This window comes from Rhipicephalus sanguineus, chromosome 3, assembly GCF_013339695.2.
Source record: "Rhipicephalus sanguineus isolate Rsan-2018 chromosome 3, BIME_Rsan_1.4, whole genome shotgun sequence".
Taxonomy (NCBI): Eukaryota; Metazoa; Arthropoda; class Arachnida; order Ixodida; family Ixodidae; genus Rhipicephalus; species Rhipicephalus sanguineus.
In genome coordinates, this window is record NC_051178.1 from 173,025,085 (window position 1) to 173,043,870 (window position 18,786).

Consider the following 18,786-nt stretch of genomic DNA (forward strand, 5'->3'; position numbering starts at 1 on the left):
AACGCTTGACAAACCTACGCGGCAGCAGCTTCCGACGCATCGAAAGTTGGTGGTCCCTCTTATCGGCGCGTTCCGGATTGCGAGAGCGGCAGCGGGGACGGGGAGGCAGGCTTCGAAAAAGGCCGATAAGCCGAGCACTCGAACCGAAGGCTTGACCCGCGCTTATGCGCGGCACCTGGCTTCCCCGCAAAGCCCTGTCGTCGTCCGTGGAAAAAGCTTGCGCAACTAAAGCCCTTCAAAATAGCGCAACGGCTTCCACCTCGCGACGTGAGCCGGGAAGGCGAGCAGGCGCTGCGCCGCCCTTTGAAGCATCTCGCCGTGCGCTCGACACCGTTGGCGGACCCCGCCTATACGATGTCTGCATGCACAAACGATAAGGAAGGTTATAGCGAAGGAAGCCACGGGACGCACTAGTTCTGTGCAGTGATTCCATGCGAGACCACTATAGGCGCCGTGAGCTTGGAAGGAGAAGCAGTGGGAATACCACTGAATAATACCGTACTTACTCGAATCTAGGCCGGCCCCGATTCTAACCCGACCCCCGAAATTCGCAAGGCCAAAAAACTAAGAAAAAAAAAAACTTAATAATGGTACTCGAACTAAGCCGATTGCCCCCCCCCCCCCCCCCCCCCCCACACACACACACACACTTTCGCACATCGTTTTTTCGAAAAGAACATCGGCTTAGATTCGAATAAATACGGCAAAATACAAGCCGCCGTGGTGGTGCAGATGTTACGGTGTTCAGCACTTGACTCGAATGTCGCGGGTTTGATCCCGGTCGCGGCGGTCACATTTCGATGGAGGCGAAATGCTAGAGACCCGCGTACTTGGATTTATGTTCACGTTAATTGATTGATTGAAAAACTTTATTCAATAGATAAGAGGGACTAGGCGGTCGCAAGTTCCGAAGCCCTTCACTACGGCGAGCCCCATAATCATGCCGTGGTTTTGGCACGTTAAATAACCCACATATTATTATTACGAATAATATTCGAGTCAGCTTTACTGGTGTCCTAAGATGCAGAAGATGACGATTTATAACCGCCTGCCCTTTGGAGAGGTAGTCACCCAGCTCTGGGTGAGCTGATTGCGCTTTACTGCACCTATCTATTACTGTACTTCATTTTGCCCGTAATTTACAAGCTATCATGCGCCAAAAGTTCAATCGCTATTTTGTAGTCACCTGCATCTATAATGATCCCTCTCACCGTCCCATTTTTAATTTTTTTTCATTACTATTAACCATAAAGCATCTTCTTTAGTTTGACTTCTGACCAAATGATGCTCCCGTCAGCTACGAATCACACTGCTTCTCGAAGAATGAAGGAAGGGAATTTTCGAGGGGCTCGTTGACACAAGCTTAATGAAAACCAGCAGATAATAAAGCCAAGGGAGGCATAGGGGACGTTAATTGTAAGTGCATCGCAGTAATTCCCACGAAACACGAAACCTCTATAAAACGTTTTATAGAGGTTTTAAACGTTTAAAAGACGTTTTATATAGGTTTTGTGTTTCGTAGGTTGTGATACATGTAGATGGGAAGAAAGTAAAGTGGACGAAAAGACAACTTGCCACCGGTACGGACCGAACCTGCAACCTTCGGATTGCTGCTTCTAAAAGTTGGACGTTCGGGCCCCTAAGATTCCAGATGGATGAAATATCTTGGCATTGCATTACAATGTGTCCCGGGTGCATGGTTTCCGTACTTAGCTGCAGCCGACAGATGTCTCACTTTATTGTGAATTGAGAAGTGTACTCCGCAAAAAAGTATGCCATTCCTTACGAAATACAAAAATTAAACCACCCGTATCGCAACAGATGGCCACCGCGGTACCATGCTCCGCGTTTTCACCCTACTGTAGCGCGCCGCGTTGACTGGTTAAGTTGATGTCCCTCTAGTTAGGCTTCTGGTCGGCTTGACACTTGACGTAGCCGGAAGCACTGTTTGTTTTTCTCTTACTCTCTCTCTCTCTCTCTCTCTCTGTACTCGTTCTCTCACCCATCAGAGTTATTACAGGCCACGCCGTAGCGGTGAGTAGTGGGATTACCCGTTTATGATGATGATAGTTTTGCGGCAGGGACGACATTACGGTCGGCTTAAACAGCCTTGCTGTTAAAAAATGAAAAGCAGAATATGCTGTACACCGTGACTGATGAGGTGAAAGCATGCGAGACCACGCCTCAGCCAGACTACAGGAATGATGACAGCGAATGCACTACATCATGTTTGATATGAGATGTAACACGATGTCCACGGTCGAAGTGACCCCCAAGCGCGCACGTACTGAAGAAGAAAAATTTGATAAGTACCAGTAAACGGAAAGGCGTTGACTTAGGACTGCGATATTTCGTAGGTCCCTTTCATCTTTCTTTCTAAACTGAGCACGCGGCAACTTCTTATCTTTACCGAGCCCAAAAGCTCAAATACGATAAAACTACCTCGAACTAGTGACGTCACACTGACGTAACAGCGCGGCGCTGTGGTACGGGCGCCGAATTAAAAAAAAATAGTTTGACCTGCTTTTTTTAATGGTATAATCAATCCTCCACCACAAAATTAACTGTGACAGATGTGAGATACCGTTGTTTATATCTAATTACGGTTATTTAGTGTACATCTTTAATAACCCTGCAGGTGCAGCGAGAATATCGTAACAAGCGGCGCAGCCAGAAATATTTTCGGAGGAGGGGGGAAACCAACTTTTATGTATGTTCGTGCGTGTGTATATATATATACGCATGCAAAATTGAAATATTTCAGGGGGAGTGGGGTTGAATCCTGCAATCGCCCCTCCCCCCTCGACACCTGGTTTATTGGCTACGCCAATGATCGTCACGGTTGCTGTCACTACGCTCGTGAACACTTGCTTGGGTCGACGCATGTGAAAGTATTGTGACACCTGCTATTTCGCTCGGTGGCCACAATATACAGCTGCTGAATGATCAAAACGGCTAGGCGCTCATTTTACGCGCATAAGGCCTTACTCGAGCACGTCAGAATGCGATAGAAGCACTAAGAGCACAAATACTCATTTTAGTTACTTTTAGTTACCCGTCAGAACGAAGCCTTCGGCGTCGTATTCATTCCAAAGGTACGGTCACCTTTGCCTGCCACAAGACGACATCCCCCCCCCCCTTTTTTTTTTAATGAAGTACCTTCACAAAAACTGAATGCTCCCCAAAAACCACGACAAACTCACCCAGCTGCGTGTCCGTCGAGGAACGGGGCACGTAATCCAATCTCTGCGATACACCACAGGTAGACGTCGCAACACTCGGTCGTCGTCGGACAACGGCATTTCAAACCCAAGTGCCGCGTTCGTTATCCGAGCGGCGAACTTTCGTCGACATCTTCGGCGAAGTTGCCAATTCGCACAATAGAAAAGTTCGGAAAGAAAAGCGAGAGAGAACTTCTAACGGGGAAAAAAAATAGGATAAACAAAATGGAATGCAACGAACACACGCACGCACTACGGCGACACCGCCGCTGTCAAACGAAACCCGCAGGCACACACGGCGACGGCAGGCGAAATTCAAGCAACGATGCTGGCGGATGCTGCTCCCGGCACTGACCTCAGAAGGCGGAAGCAAAAGTAACTTTAAAAAATTAAGGGAGAAGAACGGGTCCGCTAGAAACAACGAGCAGCGACGAAGGGAACTCGGTGGGGGAGAAGAAGAGAGGTTCACAGTTGACAAGTAGGAACCGCGGTTCGAAGCACCGCGAGGACGAGCAGGCGGCGGCAGCAGCGAGCTTGGCCGAAGACGAGAACTCCACTGCGCCGAAGAGCGCGCGCGCGGGCACGGTAACGATCTCCGACGACCACGAGAGCGAGGCACGGCGTCACACGCACCCACACACACACGCAGGCGGCGCGGTGGTCTACGGGGGTCTACCGCACACGCAAGCTGCTGCGGCGCTGACTCGCGCCGTTCTGCCGCTCTTCTGACGAGCACGCCCTTTGGCCGCCGGCGCGCGCGCGCCCTCCCTGACGTCGGAGGAGAGACGACGCGAACGCGTGTTGCGGGAAAGCGCGCGACCAGGGGCAGCTTTTTGAAAGGAGGGGAGGACAATCGCGCGAGCACGCTGACGGCGCAACGCACGCCGTTGAGAGGAGCAAAAGTCTAACCATCGCGCGGATCCATTAAGAGAGAGGTAGTTTATTAGAAGAAAGCACATCTGTGCTTTCTTCTAAAATACACCTTCCTTCTAAACATCGAAACCGAACTTAACACCACTTTCGATTTCCCCTCTTAAATAATTCGCGTATGCAGCACGTGCCTGTTTTTTTTTTTTCTCGTATAGTTATTGCTGTGTATCGTTCTGCTTACCTTTTTTTTTTTCGCATGTCAATCATAATTATGCGCATATTTTTGCGTCTAATGACTCGATTCCTGGAAAAATCGCGATGTGTTTGCTTTTCCGGCTTACTCCTTCTGTCATGTATGGCTGGTTTTTCATGAGTGTGCGCGCGTGATCGGCGCTTCGTCAGGTTTTCTGTGCCGTTACGACGATCCCTAGGCAACTATGTATACTGGTTGTCTGAAATAAACATAAATGATTGAATGAACGTCGGTCTCAGCTACTACGCTCTGATTCGCCAATATAGACATACACAAACACCAAGAGAGAAAGCAATGCATCGAATGAAAACGATCGCGAGGGACAACGCCCAGGCGGTTTTAAAATGCCTCGACAGTTACCAGCAAGCTACCGATATCTGCGGGGCGATCACTATAACAAGTATTTAATAAATGTGCCTCGCTACATACTCGCTATGTGATGCTGGATTAATTAGTGAAGGCACCACTTCATATTTCGGCAAAGAAACGTTTTTCTTTATAACTTTATCCCTCTATTTGTGAAATAACGACGAGCAGCAGGGATACAAGCCCAGGAAAGGCTGTCGGCTGTACCCAATAATTAACGCGTTCAAGCAGATAAAGAAGCGCAAAAAAAAAAGGTGGACAAAAAAATTCAAACTTTCACCTCTCCCTTACAGAATGCTGACTCGGCACAAATAAGCACAAAAAGAAGAGAGCGCGTGCGTGTGTGGAAAGGGGGGGGGGGGGGGGCAGACAGCAATGAAGAAAGAACTATAGGATGCCATAAAAGTAAGTTTTGGGGTTTAACATCCCAAAGGAGATGTTAACATCACGTAAATTTTAACCAACTGGGGCTGTTAACGTGCACCTAAATGTAAGCAAACGGGCTTCTAGAATTTCGTCGAGCATCATAACGACTAGACCATCGCGCGGCGTAAGTATAGGACAAAAGTGCGCGCGCGCGCGCGCGCTCACACACACACACACACACACACACACACACACACACACACACACACACACACCACACACACACACACACACACACACACACACACACACACACACACCACACACACACACACACACACACACACACACACACACACACACACACACACACACACACACACACACACCACACACACACACACACACACACACACACACACACACACACACACACACACACACACACACACACACACACACACACACACACACACCACACACACAGCCAACACCACACACACACACACACACACACACACACACACACACACACACACACAACACACACACGCACACACACGGTACCTCAGAAGATACAAGGTGCGGTCCATTTTCGCTCTTGATGAGCCATCCAAGGCTTTAGCCATCATGAAAATTATTGCTAACAAAAGTAAAAGGCAAGAGAACACCAGTTCGCCCACGCACAAAACGGTTAGATGGTATTCCGGAGGCGACAGGGAAACAGCTAGTGGAGCTTACGTAAGTTTAACGGAATAGGCCTCACTGGACATTACATTACTCACGGTGTCAACAGGAGTCACGAGTGACTCGACCAACAACAATAGTGCAGTCCCAATGTCATACCCAGGATAAGCAAACCCAAGCAGATGACACACAGTGCCGTGCAGCATTTCGATCTTGCAACTGCGAAGTTACAGCCGGCGAATAACGCGCACATCGCATTTCGCTACGCTGCACTCGAAACCATGCAGCGGGGTGCAGCTCCCATGAGGGTGTGCAAGGGGGCGGCGAAGGACGACGCAGCTCAGTCATTCCGAAAGCATTTCGCGCGGCCACGGCGGAACTTCCGCGCCTCTTACCTTGTTATCTTTCTTCCTTTGTTTTTCTTTCTTATTTTTTTTTCTGCAACATCCTTCGCCGCATTGCAAAGAAACATCATTTTGTCTTGCACGCCGCTTCGCAACTACGAATCATGCGCTTCTTCTTCGGCACACCGAGGTCCGATAAAAGAAAAAGACTAAGAAATGCATTGCTCGAAACGTTGGCTTCGTGCGGAACCCAGAGGGCGCTGCGTGCCGTCGGCGCATAGTGCCCTCTGGGGTCCGCTGATGAAACGCGCGTTTCGGCCCGCATTCCCAAATGCACGCAAGTCTCCCGTCCCTCGAGAGATAAAAGAAAGTGTGCAGGGTGTACATCGCACACAAACGAGAAACTCGATCAGGGACCGCTTTCTTATCCGTTGCCCCGTACAGTATTTGTGTACATCATGCGTTATCCTGTATGCGCCAGTGTCCCAGTATGTCATGGCTTTGAATATACGCGAGTGTACATTATATCACGCATGGACGATGTATGTATCACGTGCGCACAATGGCGGTAGCTGCAAGTTGGGAAAGACGAAGAACAAATGCAGAGTTGTTCGGGAGCCCATGTTTGCCTGGGTCCGAAACCTCCTTCCCATATAAAGACAGACAGACAGACAGACAGACAGACAGACAGACAGACAGACAGACAGACAGACAGACAGACAGACAGACAGACGCACACACACACAGTCGGGTCGGAAGGAGTATTCTCGCTGAACCCGAAAAAAAATTGTCAGTGTTTACATGTGCGTATGTGTATGTGCGTGCGCGATTCTCCGTGTTTTAGGCTGAATTGCCTACAACGCAGTGTTCCCTAAAGGTCGTTCGCACCTATATGAACAAGGACAAATTGGTGGTCATTGCACAACCGACACACGACACATTGGTTTGACGAAACCGGAGCCGGGGCCGGCTTATGCCTCCTACAACAACTGCTGACAGCGAATTAGATGATTCGAGCGCGCCCTAATAAAATAATGTTCATATTTTTTCGACCATTGATAAAACAGCCATGAAGCTAGAGAACGAACGGTCAATGCCTCTGCCCGGCCACTCTTGACATATATATCGTATACGCCCAAAAACTCACAGAGTCCATTATGCATTCGCCTAAGACTACTCGAAGGCGAAGGCTATATTCTCTTTTCTTCCGAGTCGATGTATTGATACTGCCACGCCCCCGTCCGAAGGCTTTCTGTATCTAACGTAGTTTTGCCCTGCCTCCAAGATCGGAGGCTACGTAAGCCTGCTGCACCTCACCTGGTTTTGCACTGCCTCCGGGATCGGCCCACCTGTGACCAAGCGACAATGTCACGTGATGACGGCATCATGTGACGGCAAGTTATGTGACCTCATGATGACGTCACGAATTCTGGCGATCTGTGACGTCATTATGACGTCGTAAGGTGACGTCATCACGTGATGATTTTTTTTTTTTGCATCACTCACGTTGACGCCGACGGTCAATTCTTGCGTTTGATGAGGCATCTAAGGCTCTTGCCCTGATCATACAGGGATGTTATAGCGTGTCAGGTATACAGGTGACTGAACTTGCTCCAGCCAAGTTCACCGATCGCCGTATACGGGCCGTATGCCACCGAACCTGCTTCGAGGGCGTTCATCCCCAAAAAAAGAAGAAGGCCGAAGACTAGAGCCGCCTGAGCAGAGGAGCCGAGATCAAACAGCCACGCTGATCCCATGCAGAGGAAGCGCGTGCGCTATATACTGTAGCTTGAGAGTAACCCGACACAGGACTACTAACGATGTCTGCTGAAACACGCTACTCCAGCTCAAGGCGAAGTTCGTTAACCGCTAGAGCGAAGACTTTCGGCCGGTAATTGAGAAAGGCCAACGCAAGAACGGAGAATTTCGTTAACCCAGTATGCATACAAGGAGCGCGAGCATAAATATACCTAAAAAACACGAAAAATAAAGTACCGCCAGGGCAGAATGAATGCGCGAAGGTGTACAATCATATATATATATATATATATATATATATATATATATATATATATATATATATATATATATATATATATATATATATATATATATATATGTATATATATATATATATATAGAGAGAGAGAGAGCTTGAGCAATCAATGTAAAGGCAGGGAAAATTGGAAAGGTGAAAAAAGTCAAGCCCGAGGCGATGGCGGCGAACTCTGTCGACAGCCAATTACCAAGTCAAAAATGGAAGCACGCTAATAACTTCGGGAAAGAAAGTAAAAAAAAAAAGAGAAAAAAATACAGCAATAGCCTGTCAACGTACGGTGTTCCGATCAGAAGGAAAGAATGAACGAAGCCACGAAGACAAGACTGTTCTAATCAATCACCGAGCTATAGTGTTGGAAGCACTCTTCTCTCCCTCCCCCCTCCTCTCTCTTTCTCTCTCTCGGTAGTTGTTTCTACAAAGACAGTGCGCAATTCACGAGGACACCAGAAAGAGAAGACAATAAGGCACAGGAGCGCTTGAACTGAATTTCTGTGTCCTCGTGAAATGAGCGTTGTTTTTGCTTTGTGATGATGACCATACAATTACAGCTCCAGATGTGTTATTCTGTTCTTTTTATATATCAGAATAGTTGGTAGTCAACATATGCCCTTAGCAGGGCCCTTATAGCGACAGCCTTGGCACTGCACATCATCGTCAACACCTTCTGCTCTTTTTCTCTTTTTTTTTCTTCTCTACGTAATCATGTACAGGTGCACGAGTGCGACGAAGTCTATGCGAGGTGTCGCAGCAGACCGACGACGCGGTCGCCGAGCCGCGCGTCACGAAAATGCGATTCGTGTGATTGATGCGGCGCAGACACCACGCGGACCAGCTGTCGCAGCTTCTCAAAAGGGTGCCCCATAGAAGCTATATATACACATCGTCACCTGGAATCAATCAAAAGCCCGCCTTCAGATTCCAACCGTCGTTTCAACGGAGGGGCACGAACTCGAAGTATAATGCTAGCGAAAATATATGCACGTGCTGTGACGCATGCGGAAACTTATGCACAGCTTGAAGCGCGCACTATGAGGGAGAAAGAGAGAGAGAGCGGAAAGCCATTTTTCTAACATTTAGATATATAAGCGAAAGGTGACTTCTGCGGCGCCTCAGGGGAAGTGCCCAGAGATGGGTGAACTGTTCATGTTCTTCAACAGGTAAAGCGCCTCGGAAACACGCACTATATATAATGAGAACTAAGGTAAGATACAGAGGCCGAATTCACAATACCTTGCCTCCTAAATGCTCCTGATCGCATTAGCACATGAATTAACAGAATTCACATAATTAATGGAGCACATAGTTCACGTAGCACATAATATATGAGGGCCATAAGCACATAATTCATGTAGCGCACGAATTAGCAGACGCCAACTGACGTTGCTAATGTTACAGTCCGGCGTCAGGAACGGCTGACATTTTTCTGTTACGAGCAATCATATGTGATTGTTCGCAAAAACGTTACCACACTATATCTAGCGCCGTAACGTTTTTGCGAACACTGGCCCTGATTCGTAGATTACGCCAACGGAATGACAAATCGACCATTTAGTAGACGATACGCAGAATTACGTAAGCAGGCTTTCCCGCAGAGTTCACTCATCCCAACTAACATACACGCTACAGAAACTTGGGCTACGCGGAATTCATATCGGCTTGCACGTTGATCACCACTCTTGCGTACGGTGCGCCGTGTTGGTTATGTGGAACAAGGCGGAGAAGCACGCTTACAGGCTTGTGTTCCCGTACTGGCATCGCGGCTTGCTGCCGTCTACATAGTTTGTAACACGAAAATGAGAGCCAGGCCTACTCCGGTTTAAGAGAGAAAGCGATACACCAGGTATACGGATCACGCAGCTACGCAGATTGACTTTACGTCAAGGAAACTACCCGAGCACGAGTACGCCTTCGTTCCACTTCGTCGTCACAAACTTTCTGTATGGAGTGCACACAGGCTACGGTTGATTTTTCATAATGTATGCTGATGACGCTAACTTATTTTTTCCACTGCTGGGGCAGCTTTTGCATTTTCGTCTGCGTACTGTTCTTGCACATATCGCAGTTTCTTATTTGCTCTTCACTTATTGCGTTCACTCATTTGCTGTTGCAAATTTTCATAATCAATTTTTTTTTTTACTGTAGTCTTCTGGCGCGTTACATACCCTGAATTAACAAGCCGTGCAACTGCAAACGGTTCTCGGGCATGCTGTCGTATTTCTGTTCTCCTGGAGCTGTGCTTATTGCGCTGAACATTCGTAAATTTGGATACATTTGTACACAAATGATATACGAATACAATTTGCATGTACAAACGTCGAATATGTGTACTCTACTACGTTTTCTTCTTCTTCTTCTTTCTTTTATGCCAAAAAAAAAAAAAAAAAAAAGCTGGGAGCTTCGTCAAACTGAAATCGCAGCAGCCTTTTCCTCCGCTCTGATTATTTTTTTTTTATCTCCCGATTCAATAACAATGAATGCATAATGAATTGGAATATGAAAAAAAAGAACATCAGGCGCACTGGCAAACACACTGCGCTAACTAAACTCGAACGTCATTTGTATTAATGAGCCGGTCCAATTAAAGTTCGCACATTTCCGTGACCTAGGCGTAGGAGCCGCACTTTTTTTTCTTTCTTTCTTCTTTGTTTTCAATATCGCCGTTTCTATCAGGAACTACGTCTTTCGGAGCACGCGGACACAGCGAAGGAGGCAGCGTGGTGTACGGCTGTGTGTGTGTGTGTGTGTGTGTGTGCGTGTGTGTGTGTGTGTGTGTGTCCAAGTGTGTTGTGTAAGTGAAACCTTTTTTTTTTTTTTTTTGAAGTTTTCACTTACAACGGTAAGTGTATATTTATAACGGCAGCAGACGGAGAAAAAATGTAACAGTTAAATTAAGTTGGCACTTTATACGCAACAGTTTCACGGAGAAAGCATGAAAGAAAAGCTGCACACACAGTTTGAAAGGACTTGGCTACTGTACACACACAATGGGCACAGTTAAAAGGAAGACAACAACAACAACGAAAAAAAGAAGCTAGACTGCAACATAAAAACAATGTCAGCACCATTAGTAGTGTATCATCTTACAGCGGCAAGAACATCGTGCACCCTTAGTACCGTGTAAGAAGGCTTCGTAAGCCAGAAAAGACGAAAAGAAACAGAAAGTAAGAAGAAATCCGTTTGCGCTTCTAGTAATCAACGGATCGTCATAAATTCAACGAAGGTAAGACCTTCGAAATATGTTACCATCCTCATCCAATGTCAACGCTTATCTTCAGAGGTCTCAGGACGGAGTACTTCGCGAAACAAAAGGAGTTCTCGGACGCCTAGAAAAGAAAGAAAAGAAGAAAGAGAAAAGACAAGAAAGGAAAGCGTCATCGCGCGGCCATTCCCTGAACTCTGCCGCAACGAGGCTGCGCATCTCCGTAGGCATCGCTGTCAAGGAAGATGTTACTGCAAAGAGCGCGCACGGACGCACGCACGCACGCACGCATGCACGCACACACACACACACACCACACACACCACACACACACACATCACTAACACACACCACAACACACACACACACACACACAACACACACGGCAACAATAAATAAAAGAGAGAGCAACGAGAAAGGCGTCTGCAGAATGAAAGAAAAATATTAAAGAACAGAAAAGCTGCAGCCCGACAACGACCTGTTCAGGCAGGAGCAGCCAGCGACGAGATGGAAAACGGCGAGCTTCTTTTCTTCTCCGGTAAACCGCGCATGTCGTCGCCGAGAATGAGACATTTCGAAATGCAAATGCCGTCGCGCTGCGCGCGAACAGCTGCATAAAATGCCACGGAGGGCTCCATCCATGGCGCAGTGCGGAGACTATATGCACTTACGCGTCCCGTCGTGGTATTTTGTTCGAAAACTAGAGAGAGAGGGAGAGAGAAAGTATTGCACTCGTTTGTGCAAAAGAAGCGACGCCTTATAAACCGATCGTGTCGAGAGAAAAAGTCCGGTGAAGTAAGTGCGCGAGTGAACTGGGGACAGCGACAGCGCGCGTTCTATTATTCCGCGCAACGCGCAAGAAGAATTACACACGGACATCTTGAAGACCATCACTCGCGTTTTATTCATTTCTTCCCCAGTTGTGCACAGTATGCATACGACAGAGCCGAGAGCTCGCGAAGAACGAACTGCACTACAGACACTCGCTCAGAGGTTAGGGCACTGCATTTTCTTTTCCCTCTTCTTCTTCTTTTTGTTCTTTCGACATTTGCACTAGAGAAGGAAAACGAAGAAATGTTTCTTTTACTATAGGTTAAGAGGTACATCCAGCATCTTTGCAATAAAACAAAACAAAACAAAACAAAACAAAACAGAAACGAGACATGTACGTCATACTATGATGAAAAGGTGCATTAGCTTCGAACTCGACGCAAACGGGTCAAGCCGGGAGTCGATTTTTTTTTTTTTTTCGCGAATCTTGCCAAGCGATTCGTGCTGACAGAACGCACCTTGCAAGCGGGTTCGCGGAACTCACCTCTTCACGGTTAACGTGAACACAACGGCCGGTTTAAGGTCCGATAAGTCGACTCGAACCAACCCGACCCGAGCATACCATACTCCAACCCATCCCACTCGACTCGACTCGACCACACTCGACACAACATTATCCTGTTCGTATGAACGCAGCTACAAGCCTGCCTAGCATGCAATATTTTGTTCCAGCACTTCTAGTACGCGGCAGGGCATATACTGACGCGGTCGCAAGTAGCAACAAGTTGACACGGCAGAACGCAGTTTGTCCGGCTAATGCAGTAACAGTAATTAAAAGCATGCGCAATACCTTCCGTATCAGTCATCATAAATACATTCTCTTACGGCAGTGTCAGAATAATTAAAGGTGCTTGATAAACTATATGAAGGAGCACGGGCACACGACTTTTGACTGCCATCTACAATGCTCATGGCAGCTTCCGCCCTATTAAGGATACAAGAACTTCATATGACACGCCCCGGAACAAAAATTACCATGTAGGCGCCACGTATTTGTAACACCGATGCTAAGCAAAGCGAATAGGAACAAAAAACAATGAACATCGACAAAAAGTTGCGGATTCGGCCTCGATCAGAGTTCGTCTCGTTAAGCCAATGCGACAGTTTCGATACCGATTTCACCAGGTTCGAGTAAACGAGGCTATTGTGGTCATTCCAGCAAGGAGGACTCTACTAACTCCGCCGCAAGTGCTTCGCGACCATAGATTTCGTTAAGAACGAAATCACAATTTGAAAGTTTTAGCGTATACCGACTCAGTGAGTGGGGAAACACTGTGTTATAAGCGACGCAGTGCTATTAATGAAATTGCGTACAGCAGCGTAACACTCGACGATGATTAAGCGAGTAAACTCGCTACACGCGCCTATAGAGAAGTGCAGAAAAGGCATCTCTTTTAAGTCGTATATGGCACGCTAACTATCCTCGCTATAACTAAAGATATATAACTAAAAATATAATTAAGGAAACAAGAGGTCGGCACCCGCTGGGACTCGAACGGCGGTGAGCGATCGACGAATAGTTCCTGAAGTAGCCTGAAGTACGTATACCCGTCCGCTAGTTCATCCATTACCTGTTGCGCTTATATACATGTTTCTTAAAATATTCGAAAACGCAAGCACGGACACAAGAAGACATTATACTTTTTTTTAAAGAGTCCCACGTATAGTTGAAGAGCCGCGCATGCAGGGAGTGCGTACGGAAACCCAGGCCATTTCGCAACTTCCTATCTTTCTTTCTCTCTCTCACTGTAGAGGCGACCAGAAAACAAAGGCAGCCACGAGAGAAGGAGGGAGGCGGGAGACGGCGAGAGGCAGACAAAAGAAAGCCACGGCTGAATACTGGCGCGGCGCCAGACAGTCTGCATGCGCGACGCACGGTCGTAGCTCGACAGCCGGAAATCGCGTCGCAGCGATCATCGTGGAGAAATCGTCGTGAGGGAGCCGCCAGTCATACACACGCGGGTTTTGCGCGAAAGGGCAGCGGTTAACACGCAGTCGCATCATACGCGCATGATATATCAACATATAAAACGACCTGGCATGCCGCGCGGCAACGCTGAACTCTAACTACGGATTACGACGCGAATCACATTACAATTCCGCTGAGTGAGCGCTGAACTCTTCAATTAACGTCGAGGCGTTTCGGGAAAAGTTGCAGCACGCGTCTGTTGTGCAAGTAACCCGTTATAAACCATAGACGTTCGACAGGGCGTTTAACAATAATTTTCTAGGGTTTTACGCGCCAAAACCACGGCATATACGATTATGAGGCACGGCGTAGTGGAGGGCCCCGGACAATTTTCGACCACCGAAGTTTCTTTTAACGTGCACTGACATCGCACAGCACACGGGCCTCTCTACCATTTCGGCTACATCTAAATGCGGCTGGCGCGGACGTGCGCTTATAAATGTATATGAATGTGTTTCGGAAATGGCTATATGCGTATAGTGTACTACGTCAAGCGAATAGCAATTATTGACTGGTGCGTCACGGAATTATCCCCCCCCCCCCCCCCACTGACTGTTCCAGCCACTTGCGTGTGGGGTGTTAGTGTGTGTGCATGCGATGTGACATGCAGGAAGGCTTTCCCGCGAACGTGGACGGGCCTACGTGATCGCTCGCTCGCAGCAGCACACGTGCTGGCTCAGCCAACGAAAAGGTCCAAGGGCAGAAAAGGCACAGCACAATAGCGTCAATGCTGTTTACGCATTAAAAAAAACAAGAAAAAGAAAGAAGATGAATTTTCGTGCACGTATGGCTTACCTCGGCACTTCGTAGTATTTCTTTTTTTCTTTCTTTCTTTTTAGCTCGATGACATGTTGGCGGATCTATATAAGAAAACGAGATTCCACGTCGGGCGATATTCCTGCTGCGAGGGGTTATGAGAGCAAAAAAAAAAAAAAAGCAGAAGCAGAACGCATATTACTTACATGTATACGCGTTACTGCGAGTAACTGCATGAAGTCTCGGATACAAGGTTTCTTAGGAGAAAAGGTAGTAAAGCAAAATAACAATAAAATCGAGTAAAGCCTCACCATGTCGGCATCGGGTTTCGTACAAAAACAGCGTGCGCAGCGGCTTCCCAAAAATAGCGGCCGTGACGCAATCGTCATGCAAACGCGCGCGCCCTTCGCCGCCGTCGCCGAAGGCACGCACGCATGCCTGCCGCGGTATCGGAGCCTCCCATACCCTGACGCGTTCTTCCATGACGGCCGATCAACAAAGCGAGCAAACTCGAAGCGTGACGTCAATGACGCGAGCCGTGTCACGCCATGCGCGTTTCGTGATTCGCGCATATGTGTTCCACAGCGCACTATAGTACACACGCCGCGCGCTCGACCGTCTGGGCGCGTCACGAGTGCCTTCGACTACAATATACCGTAGTATATAGTCAACGGTGCAAGTCTTTTGTCTTCATGTCTGTTCAGTTTATTAATTTTTTTCTTCTTTCGTTTATTGCCAATACACCGCGTCCAATTCGCAGCTAGCTGCACCTGCGTGCGCTGAGTAGCACTATGCCTAAGGGCAGGCTTTCGAAGTAAAAATAAAGAAAGAAACGTTGCGCGTCCTCCGCAACCGTTGCGGGAATTGACACGCACATAACCTCGCACGAGGAACTATCCGACCGAAGCTGATGGAGTCAGGTTCCGAGCGCTTACTACGCCGCAACCATTCGAGGGCGCCGAGCGTTATACATATATACGTGCCTGCTGTCGAACGACCTATTATATAACGCGAAGGAGAAAACGTCGCGTCACGGCCGCAACGATGATTAAGGAGCCCTTCTAACGTTCGTAAAACGTTAACGTTGCTTCACAACTGGGACACATCAATGGGCTTCGAGCGAGCTCGCGGGTAACCTATCGTTCCTTACCAACTGTTTGGCTGGGTCGTCTGACGTCTCGAAGGCGAAAGCCATACGGTGCGGTAATCATGAGTGCCACCACCACCGCAATCACAATCATCCGTCCTTCATCATCATCATGGCGATGATAATGACGATGGTCATTATCGTCATCATAGAAGGATATGATAACGATAACGACGATGAAAGTGATGCTGATTTTTGGTACCACTCGTGCTGACGATGACGACTACGCCGACTGTCACTCTTTCTGTTCGATGAAACATATAAAGGCTATCGCCTGAATAATGAAATCCGGGGTTCTACTCTGTCATAACCACGATGTGATCACGAGGCACGTCGCCGTAGGTGGACGAATGCCTCGAACGACGGAAACACTCCCGTATAGAAGATGGAACACCACGTTCCGGGAATGCGAAGCACCTCGTTGTATGACGGAACTTATCGCGATCGACGCGGTAAATGTTCGCCTTCAACGACAGATGGCAATCGTTACGTTCGCACAAGCGTGCCCTTAGCATTCGTATAACATCGCCCACCGAGGAGAATTATTGTTGTTGTTGTTGTTGTTGTTTGAAACATATCAAATGTTTAAAACATTCTAAACCGAGGAAAGATACACTTAATGTGCTTTGAACGAAACGCCACGAACTTTATTTAAACATGGTAACGAACAAAACAGAGAGTTCAATGCAGCCTGTTTGCGAGCAGCTTACTCGTCTCTTGATCATCATTGCCAAAAACATCATAATCAAAAGAAAGAAAGAATTACTGTCGAGGTACAATACGCATGTCACTATATATATATATATATATATATATATATATATATATATATATATATATATATATATATATATATATATATATATATATATATATATATATATATATATATATACCGAAAAGGTACGTACCCAAGCGATGGGGAACGCGAACTCAACCTATAGCCCCTTTGCGTTTTCTGTGTGCTAGGCTCACGGTGGTTTGCGACCCCCAACGCTTTGGGCACCGTAACATAAAGCTATCAAATAGAGAGATTTAGTTTGTCCGCAAACTTCTTTGCGTCAGCGTTATGCCGGATACCGTAGCCGTAAACGTGAGAGGCATGAGGTGGTGCCACCTGGCGGTGCCGAGATGGACAAGGCAAGCATAGAATTGTTACTGCAGAAACTTCGTGCACTTTCCTTCTCTGCTGGCGTAAATTCTCGGCAGCGGCTTAATACCTAATGAGTTACCTCCTAATACTTTTTTTTTCTCCCGAGGACACTAGGCGAAACCAAAAAAACGTGTCTATAATTGCAATTGCACGAAGCGTCACAAGATGCCGATACCTTTGTCCGGTAACCCGCTATTCCGTAAACCCATCTGCGGATACCGAAATACCGGACAAGCTAAAAACCTCCAGTAACAAAATTCAATACGCAGTAACACTGTGCGGCAAGCGCCAGCAAGTTGGCTCACACGAACGACGAACCAACTAAGCAGCGGGGTCCAAGGTTACGGCGCTAATTAACGAGGAGCACGGAGACGAGGATACAAAACAAGGGATATATACCGACAGCAGACGTGTATCTCGCACGCGCACGTCCTCAAAGACGACACACGAGAAAACACGACCTAACAGACAAAAGTGGTGTTCATATCTCTAACGAACAATACGACGCCCGTTTCTTTATAGATCGAGTCTCTTCGCCCTTGGGCGAACGCCTCAGCATTACACCCATGCGAGCGTCCCCATACACACAACTCCGCACATGCGGCTCACATATGTAACGACGGTACACAGAAAGAGATGAGACGGCACGCCGGAATCCAGAATCGAACCCAGGCATTCTGCATGGCAGTCAAGTATTCGACCACAAAGCGACGCCAGTGCTTTGAACTATTTCGAAAAAAAGTCCCTATAAAAGCGTCACGTCAGGACAGCGCCAATTGGGGTGTTAGTGTCGGATATCCTGTTTTGTATGAATGTAACAAACATCACATATTTCCTCAAGCTGTAGTCAAACGTAGCGCGAATAGGCCTGCGACCGCTAAGCATGGTGCAGTGGTGGGAATGCCTTCCAGCATTTTGGAGCAGCCACTGGAGCAGGCAAAATCTGCTTTTGGAGCGGCTACCCCTGTGTTTGGAGCAAGCACGGACTTTTCATGAAATACACAGAGGAAGAAAACTTTGCCTAGAAATTAGCCAAGCTGCCTAGAATTAGCCAATTTAGCCTAGAAATTTAGCCAAGCTGCAAGAAAAGCCCGCGAAATAAAAAAAAAAAAAGATCCGCGTGACTAGCGCACTCGCGCGCCGTGATCGTGCTGCTCTCAGCCATGGTAGCCACCATAGCCGTGGTTTGACCGAACGAAATCAGCTGCGGCAGCGACTCGCCGGCGCCATTGCAGCGGTAGGCCGATAAGTTGGCGGTTGTTGCTTGGCCCGCGCTCGCTAAAACTTGCACCGTCACGCGCGCCAACTGGCTGACACAGGCCAAGAAACTACTGCCAATTTATCGGCCTACCGCTGCAACTAGCTGTGAAAGCCAACGAGTCGCGGCCGCGGCTGATTTCGTTCGCTCAAACCACGGCTGAGAGCAGCACAATCGCGGCGCGCGAAAGCGCTAGTCATATATGTGTGTGTGTGTGTGTGTGTGTGTGTGTGTGTGTGTGTGTGTGTGTACTGCGTGCCGCGATAACGTTTTACGCAATAAAAGTTTACTGCACCGCTGAACTTGC

At 47.7% G+C, this 18,786-nt stretch overlaps 1 protein-coding gene across 4 annotated transcripts in view; it reads right to left on the reverse strand.

The window, feature by feature from the left end:
• The window catches only part of LOC119387683 (tyrosine-protein phosphatase non-receptor type 4), a 253,973-nt gene that overhangs the window by 192,991 nt on the left and 42,196 nt on the right, over positions 1 to 18,786 (reverse strand). The window contains exon 1 of one of the 4 annotated variants that reach the window (XM_037655153.2): positions 3,204 to 3,824. The exons of the other annotated variants lie outside the window; for them this stretch is intronic. The gene's annotated coding sequence lies outside the window, so the exon portion shown is untranslated. Of the gene's footprint in view, positions 1 to 3,203; positions 3,825 to 18,786 lie in introns of those variants that run through there. 4 annotated transcript variants of the gene reach the window in all.